Source organism: Rutilus rutilus (genome assembly GCF_951802725.1).
Source record: "Rutilus rutilus genome assembly, chromosome: 12".
NCBI classification, from domain to species: Eukaryota; Metazoa; Chordata; class Actinopteri; order Cypriniformes; family Leuciscidae; genus Rutilus; species Rutilus rutilus.
The window spans coordinates 41,887,020-41,896,947 of record NC_140217.1 but is presented as its reverse complement, the minus strand read 5'-3'; positions in this window follow the sequence as shown (position 1 = coordinate 41,896,947).

Below are 9,928 nucleotides of genomic sequence, written 5' to 3'. Positions count from 1 at the left end.
CAATAAAAAAAAATACATTTCAAGTCAAACAGCATAAATACAAAACATTAACATCTATACAAAAGGGTCAACAAAAGGAGCATGAAGTTACACAGACTTAAGCAGGAATACAAAACTGTACAAAGTTAAACCACTAAAAAGTTGAAAGTAGTATGAATAAAGAGGCAAAAGAGGATAAGTGGTAGCTTGACAATGTGGAGCTGGAGAGAGTTGTGACCAAGGCTGATTGTAACAGAGGGAACCACCACGGAGGAGATAATGGAGGGAACAGTGAAGGAGAACATGGCAGGAGACCGCAACATGCTCACCAGGATGTAGGGCCACGGCACAATCGATAAAAGGATAGGTGGACCTTTGGTAAATGGGCCAGGCAGAACCTGGGAGACAACCAACTCAGAGGGAGCCATTAGAGGTGGAGACCTAGGCAGAGCCGAAGACTCAAGGCAAGACCACTGCACTGAAGGGAAAATGCAGAACCATAGGGGTGGAGGGACAAGGCATAGCCGTAGGATCGGGACCTAACCCTGACCAAGGTGGAGTCAGAGGGACGAGGGAGCCGGATACAGCTTGAGGGATAACTGCCCATGGTGGAGCTGATATGTTGACTGAGTGAAAGTTAAGTACGGGGCTTGGCACGAAGACAAAGGACCAATACATATACGGAGCTGGTAATCTGGAAGCCAAAGGTGGAGTGGAAGCTGGAGGTGCTGAGTGGGAAGGACATCAGACTGGACTGGACTGTCTAAACAGCTGGAGGGACTGGCCAACACAGGATAATGGAAACACAAAATAAATCAAAACAGAATATAAACCTGATTAGTACTTTAAAGTAATTTAAAGTAATTTTGAAGAAAAAAAGAAAGAAAAAAGGGTTAAAATTTTACAAATGGGGTATTACAAATTACACAAAGTGGCATATGGGCACAAGTACAATAATTAAAAAGGGTAGAAACAAAAAGGTTAACAAAGGCTTTAAAAAACAGAACATCATTCAAACTTTGTGTGGGATGTACTCACCCTTTTCCAGTAGCAATGAAAAAGCAATTAACCAATTCCTCAGATTCACACATCACTGGTGTATAAAACAAGCCACAATTAGACTAACAGGAAAAATAAAAACAAATAACCAGTGAAGACTATAGAAACACAAAAACAGAAAAATAGACAAACACAATTTATGCCAAACCTGGACAGTTCCTATCCTCAGACAGTTTGTCTTCAATCTCTTGATGCAGCTCCTCACAGTCCTCAATAAAACAACTCTTGATTAGGTCATTACATTTAAGTAGTGATGGGATGGTTGATACCGGGACTCCGATGCTCCGACGCAGTTTTAAAAGCACTATTGTATCACACACTGTACCCTTGGGACATGACAATACCACGTGATTGATGACGTTTGAAGCTTCGAACATCATGCAGTATCGTATGGTCGGGACAGCTGGTTTATATATATATATATTTTTTTTTTAAACACCCAAAATATTTCTCAATCACTTTAAAGGGATACTTCACCTCTGGGAAGATGAATGTGTATTTAAAATAGGTCATTTAAGTAGAAGAAATGTGAAGAAATTTTTGAATTTGGAGCTTTCTAGACCGAGAAAAGCCAGAAAATGCATTTTTGTCTTATGTGGATGAAAGACAACAACTCCCAGAATGCACTTGCTTCGCTGCCTTAGGAGGCCACGCCTACCGGTAAGAGTGCGTAGTTGAAAACAACAAGGCTAGCCTACGTGATGAGTTTGCCAGTGATTTAGAGATGGGCCAAAATGTCCGGGATTCGGCTTTTGCGTTCTACAGTCGCCATTCATCATGTTTACTGTGGCGAGCAGGATGAGGCTGACGGCCGCGGGAGAACGGCGCGAGGCCGGTGGCGTCATTGCTGAGACGCGCCGGATCTCGCATCTCTCACGGAGGAGCGGGAATTTTCTTAGCAATGGTAAAACGCACATCAACCGATCACTTGTTTAGCGTTCATGTAAACACTACATTCAGATTCACCAATCGGAATGAATTCAGTTAGATTGAAACAAAAGGTGCATGTGCATGTAAACAATGAATGGCGACCGCAGAACGCAAAAGCTGAATCCTGTACATTTTGAACGATCTCGCCCGTCGGACAAGTCCGGGAAAAGGAGGATGTTGTTGTTTACCCCTACCCACTCAGCTTTCTCCTACTATTCAGCTTTCTCCACAGAACAAGAGCCTGCTAGCTTAGCTTCCAAAGAAAGACAGCTGACACTGTGTGTACATTCTGTGAGTGAGATCCCACCCTCTATGGGCGGGCTGAAAACATGCGGAACAACGCCATCTACTGGCTGTAGTCTTTAGCCTCTGACCAGAAAATCCTCCGATGACGCAAAATGACGATTTTTGCGTCATCGGAGGATTTTTTCCAGACAAAAAATACATAAATCTCTTGTCTCAGGGGGATATGAGGGTGGAAAGCACGGTAATTCGAAAATACTACAGGTTTTCTACTAATACAAAGCTTAATGCTAAATCCTGAAGTAACCCTTTAATTATGATCACATACTTGTATATTTTATATCATTGATCAGTATGTGAATCTGTTGACCAGGCTACACATCACTCTGTCATGGAACAGAAGGATTCACACAGGTAAAGTGGATAACAGTTTTTTTGGCAGAAGTATTATATCACAGCGAAGGAAGCAGGTAAGTACTATAGAATGTAGAGTACTGCATGAATGTGGAAGTTAAAGAGTCTTATCTGATGTAGGTTCTGAAATGGAGATCGAAGCTGAAGACTGAAGACTAATGAACGAAGTAGATGACTGAAGATGGATGAAGGAAGCCGCTGACTGAAGGTAAAAGGTATCTCAAAGGGAAAGAGTCAGGTAGAGTTCTCTGAGGGAACGACAAGACCAGACAATAGTGAACTGCAGAGGGAAGGGTTAAATAGTGCTGGATGATGATCAGTGAAGATTGGTGACAGGTGATGGTGATCTGTGATTGGGAACTGCATGCAGGTGAGGGCCAGGGAGGATGATGGGAAATGTAGTGAGGAGGTGGTGACTAGCTGGAAACCGTGACACACACGAGTTGTGGCCTCATTGGCACACATTAATTTGCTGTAGGATAAACACCATACAAGCTCTGTGTGGGATGTACTGTAGCTGCTTTTTACTCACCCTTTTCCAGTGACAATGAAAAAGCAATTAACCAATTCCTCAGATTCACACATTGATGATGTATAAAACAAGCCACAATTAGACTAACATTAGACTAACAGGAAAAATAAAACAAACCAGTGAAGACTATAGAAACACAAGAACAGAAATATAGACAAACACAATATATACCAAAGTGGAGGGCTGGAGTTAAACTTATAGTTGGTTGATTCTGTTTCATAAAGCAAACTTAAAATAGTTCAAACTCAGTTACTCTGGCAACTTATGCTGGGAAACTAACATGGTCCAGGGCAGACTAACTGTCAGGCTAAGCCTGAGTTGTTACAGTTTGTGCAAATACAGTTAAACCGTTGTCACTTAGTTCTTCACACTTCCAGAAGGTCAAAGCAAATGAACAAAGTACCAAATAACCAGAGTGGCCATTCCATCAAGGAGGGAGTAAATTCAAACAGGTTAAATTGAAATGTGATAAATTGTATGTGTGCCTGATGCAGTCAAAGGCAATATTACAAAGCAGAAATAACAGGGCAAACCAATACAAAAGTATAAATAAGAGTACAAATAAAAGCCAGTCAGAGAAAGAAAACCAAAGAGCATAAATGGCATTCCAGCTTGGAAGCATAAAAAAGGACAACTTCATAAATACAAAAGGGAAAAAGGCTATAATACAGAGTGGCATAAAGGGAATGCACAAGGCAAAAAAAGCATACATAAGATAATACAAAAGGCAAAAAAAAAAAAAGTACTTGTCAAGTTTTGTGTGTTTTCTGATTGACCACAGCTCTGCCCAAACTTGAAAACTGCTTTATCTCTGATGAACGCAAAGGACAACTCAAATCTGTTCACTTTATGATTTTTAATTTTCTTAAAGATGGTTTGATAGATTTGGGATGAAACAGAATAGGTTGATAACCTTTAAGATACACAAACAAAACATGAATTAGTTACAAATAAATCTCAATAACACTTTCTCAAAGTAATAATACAAAAATGGTACTGAATCCTCAAACCAAACAAAGTAATTTAGATCTCTAAACCTAGGATCTCTAATAGTTAATAATTAAACAATACACATGATCCCATAATTAAATGTATAATAATTAAACAATACACATGCTTAGAGTAACATTACTTCTGTCAAGTTCTACGTTCACATAATAAAGTCTGCACTATTTAATTTAAATTGCACGTTACAACCAAGTCATATACTCACAATTCACAAAAAGTCATATACTATATACAAAAAGTCATATACTGTAGAAGCATGAACTCAACACATTCAAACACATTCAATCCTACCAGTTGTGTCTTTGGATGTTCAGGAGCTGTGGTCACAGTATCTTTCTTCAGGAACAGGTGAGAGAGCCAACAGAGCTCTTACCAAACATTTCAAATGCCATGCACTCCCTGTGGGTGCGCAGGTAAATATGGTCCCAAGAGCACTTCCTAGAAGTTGGTTCCACCAACACTGGTTGCCCCCTGCAGTTTGGGAGTGCTCAGTACAACTTGTAACCATGAATTGACACAACAGTACTCTAGTCAAATGTATACAACTTGTATAAGTATAATGGAAGAAAGGGGCATAAATATAAAAGGCGCATAATACTAAAACAATGGTTAAGTTACATTTATAATTACTTATAGCTGGTTTGAATAAATGTAATGGTATATTAAAAAACACACACAAAAAAAAAAAAAACACAATGAGGCATAAAAGGCAGAGGTACAAAAAGGGGGAAGAAAAAAAGCTCACAGAGAGTAGCATAAAGACAAATGAAGGGGCTATAAAGTCCAAAACTGTCATTAAAATTAAACTAAGACAACAATTAAAAGCAACGCTATGAGGCACAAAACCACTTGAAATGGTAAAAGCACTTGGGCACAAAACCAACAACTAGTAATAAGTAAAACGTAGTAGTAGTAGTAGTAGTAGTTAAAGTGTTAATGAATACAAAAAGGGTATAAAATGCATAATTAAGGCCTAACCCAGAACAAACATAAATAAATAAATAAATAAAATAAAAAAAGGAAAGGAAAGGACCATAAAGACAAAAAAAAACCTGACAATCATAAGCTTAAAGAGTGCATTGAAGAGGGCACACAGGCATAAATACAAAATGGTTCAAAGAAGCAAAGGCTAAAATAAAGTGGCAGAAAGACACTTAAAAACCATTTTGAGAAGCACTATACAACTAAAATTGACTCAAACAAATAGGACAAAGGCATAAATACAAAGAGTTTAAAGGGGAAAAGGAACAGAAGTATGGAAGTCTTGCAAGATTAAATAAATGCAAAGAATGCAGATGAGCACAGGCAAACTTACAAATTACAAATCTCATTCACCCATAGTACACAACATTAACAAGTACAAACTTTAAGACACATACATATACATATACATATACATATACATATACATATACATATACATATACATATACATATACATATACATCAATAAATAACCACCCCAAAAATTTAACAGTCACATTGTCAAAAACACCTCTGTTAGTATTAGTAACAGCATGAATTCAAGAAAATTATTATACAGAAGAGAATTCACCTGCTCTCAAACCCCTACAAGGTTTGGTTGAGTTTGTAGAGGGAGGTAGTGTCACTTTGTTCTTTGATCAAATCCAGGTCTCAATTTTACCCAATTGTCATACTTGGCTCGTTTTGGGTTTGACCAAGTCAGTTTTGGGACTTTGTAACCATCAGACAGCTGTAAAACAATGAGGGATGAGATACAAAGTGTAGCTTAACAAGACATTAAAAGTAGAAGGGTGCACAAAAAAACCCTCAAGTGCCTGATCTGCACCCTTGCTCAGATCGCCTCTACACTCACAGAGTGCTTCAGAGGACAGGCTTAAACTTCAGCATCAGTGCTAATCATTTAGGTGCATGAGTGATCAAATAGGACAGTCCAGCACTTTAAACTAAAACAAAAAGCAACACTTAAACAACAAAGTTACACCAGATCAATACACAGCTATGATCCAATGCTTTATTGCACAGTGTCCGAAACAGGTGAGTATAGACAACAAACAATAAGCAATCCAAGTATAATGCTTCAGTTGTTGGGTTTGCAGGTGAATATAGAAGGTATGACTTCAAATGGTAAGGATATACACACACACACACACCTTTTTGTTGCCATGATAGTGAATGAATAAACAATGTCTTTGACTTAAAGGGATTGTGGAAAGTTGGAAGTAGAGAACAGATGAGGAAACAAGGTGACAGCATCTTGGAGAAATCTCAGAGGGTAAATAACTCAGGTAATAGAAAGATAAGTAATTCGCAGTCCAAGACAAGTCTTAGACCAGACAAAGACTGCATTCGAAACCGCATACTCACTGAGTAGGTACTTAATTTCAATAAGTACTTACTTAATGAGCGCTAAAAGAGTAGGTACTTTATAGCCAGATCTCGTTAAGTATGAATGTGAGCCGTACATCATCCGCCATGTTGACATTTTCACGTGACCTACAACGTTATCACAAGCGCAACAACTGAAAAGATATGAGCGACAGATTTAATTAATCTATCTGTAAATACCTTGATATTGACAAAATTGGCTAATTTTGTGTCTTGTTGAAGAAACAGCTGCCCATTTATTTTGTGAATACATTTAGAGTTGATTTGAGTTCTTATATTTTAAACCCTACTAATGTGACCCAGTTTTATCCTTAACGATATTATTTTTATTACGAAAACCCAAAATCGTCATCTCTTGAATATGTTTATTTCTTTATTTTATCCACAATTTTTCACCCACAAGCAAAAGTGGTTTAAATCTCCTGTTTCCCTCTTTTTCTTGTTAAATTTACTTCTCATTTCATCCCTCAGCCTTATAAATAACAAATAACACACACACACAAAAAGGTTTTTATGTATTATGATGAATTATTTAAAGATATTTAACCTTGTCATTGTTCTTTTTTTGAACAATGATTTATGCAAACCAATTCTTTTTGTTCATTTTTTTTTTTTTATCATTATGATTGTTCATTGTTAAATATACAACCATGATATATTTACCTGATCTTGTATGTAACTAAGTTTGGCAATAAAAAAATGTTATATGAGTGACAGGTGTACTAACACCTCAACATCAGTAACTCGACAGCCCTACCTAGAATGGTTCTCCAAAGTGTCTCTAATGTTTGCACAAAGGAGACGGGCAGCTGCTCGAAAATCTCGCCTTTGGAGAAAACTGTAAGTATCACTCCTTAAAAATTTATATTACCCCAGAACAAATTGTATTGCTAGCCCACCCCAAAACTTACACACAATAATAATGATAAATGCTGGCCAATAATTAATTATATTACTTTTGTGGTAACACTTTACGGTAAGGGTACATGAATTATCATGAATTCATGTATAAATTCATGCATTAATATCTCATGAATCATCAGGAACTAACACGAGTTCAACGTTTTTCATTCATGACTTCATGGATGAACAACACCTTAATTAAAACATTAACTAAGATGAGTACATCATCATGAATTATGATTTATTACGCATGATCATGATGTTTTCTTTGTTCACACAAAAAATTGGTCTTTACCACCCATTGTGGATAAAGCTATGGTTATGGTACATGAATCATCATGAATTCATGCATAAAAAAGTATTAATTCATGCATGCAAGACTACTCTTCGAATTATTAAAGGAATGTACAAAAATCCACATGATCTAATGCATGCATACAGGCTAGAACAGTATATCAATTAATGTGAGAACTTTTTTTCTGAATTATGATCTGAGTTATCCAGCATGTTCATGTCTTCTTCATAGCCTGCAGGTAAATGGACAGACCCCAAAATTGGCCAATCACAGCACATAACATACGAATTCTGTTGGCGTTCAAATACTAGTCATCATTAACTAAGCATTATTTATCAATGATTTCATCATGTGTGTGGCCCCTCAACTAAAGTGGTGACTTGGTGCTTTGAAACACTGATGAACAATGTGTTTTCATTATGATCTGAGTTATCCAGCATGTTCATGTCTTCTTCATAGCCTGCAGGTAAATGGACAGACCCCCAAATTGGCCAATCATAGCACATAACATACGAATTCTGTTGGCATTCAAATACAGTAGTCATCATTAACTAAGCATTATTTATCTATGACTTCCTCATGTGTGTGGCCCCTCAACTAAAGTGGTGACTTGGTGCTTTGAAACACTGATGAACAATGTGGCATAACTGTGAAATGACATGAACATGAAAGTTCAAGTCTTTGCAAACAATGTACTGTGGACAAATGGACTTTGATCTTAACTGTACTGCTTTATTCTTAAACGGCATAAACCAGTTAAAAACCATAAAGCTGTTTAAAAAAAAAAGTTTCACAAACAGCTTGATCTCTATTTGGGTAAAGAGTCACCTTCTAACGTATAAAGCAACTGATGTGACTCCTCCATATCATGAAATTGTAACAGCTTTATGGTTTTGTAAAGAGTTTTCAGATATACAGGCACTTAAAATAAAGTTCATGGTGTATGTACTGAATTCCTTCTCAGCTCTTTCCAGCTGTTGATTTAACTGGTTTATACCGTTTGGTCTCAGAATAAAGCAGTAAAGTTACATAACATTATTACGATTTTACAGCTAAAAAAACGTACGTTAAACTATTTACGAATATTTCATATCATAAAGATATCTGTATAATTTCCCTTTTACCATTTAATAGATTATAAATGTACGATCCCTTAACCCTAACTCCACACCTAAACATACCCATTTTATAGATAATATTAAAAGGATAAAACGTAATGGACAGATATGTGTAGGGAAATGGCAGCTTTATTAACAATGTAACATTAAAAGATAGTTTGAGCCACTAATCCTACCCCTTCCCCTAAACCTAACCATTTCTTAAAACTACGTAACTACAATTATAAATTAAAACAACAGACAGACAATCACAATCATTTATTTATTGAGAAAATGTCAAAACCGGTACCAAAAGTCGTTCACATGACGATGTGTCGCAGTCCTCTCTGGCAATATATAATAGTTATGTATGAGGTAACGTTACAGAGCAGAATTTAAGTTATTAATCCATGAAAATGTTAATCCGGTTTCGGTTCGCTGTTCGCTCTGTGAAGGCGCGCGCGCTTCTCCATTTCAAATGTAGTACACAACAAACACGGCATGTCGCAATCTGTGACGAAGCATGCGAGAGCCAATAGGTGTTTCTCAATGTCAAGGATACTTCCTTGGCAGGACTGGTCCTTCCAAGTCACTTCCTTCAGAGGCTAGGCGAGGCTCCTCTTTAGCATTCGGAGAACATGTAAATGGAACAGGCTAGCAAGTGCACGTCAGTGCGTCATTACGTCAGTGAAAATGAAAAACAGAGCGTTGCTATGGACGCAGTTCTGTTCACTCAGGCAATATAATCGTTTTTAAATCAATAAACTCCTTTTTAATCATATTGATTATTTGACTGTTAAGTGTGTTTAAACAGTGCGGGTCAATTTGACCCATAACATAATGGATGTAATTATTTTTTTAAACAAATGTTTGGTAACGTAAATATATTTACATTTGAAAGCATATTGATCCGTTAACGCTCCGACTCCGTTAACGTCTAACATTTTGAATTTTTTGAACAAGATAGCAAAGCTGCGCGCATAGGATTGTGGGTGATTTGAGAGCGCGAAGAGCGCGAAGGCTACACATATGCATCCTTTCCTGTATATGGGATATTTTTCGAACGAAGGACTCAGTCCTTGGTGGAAATTCCGAGGA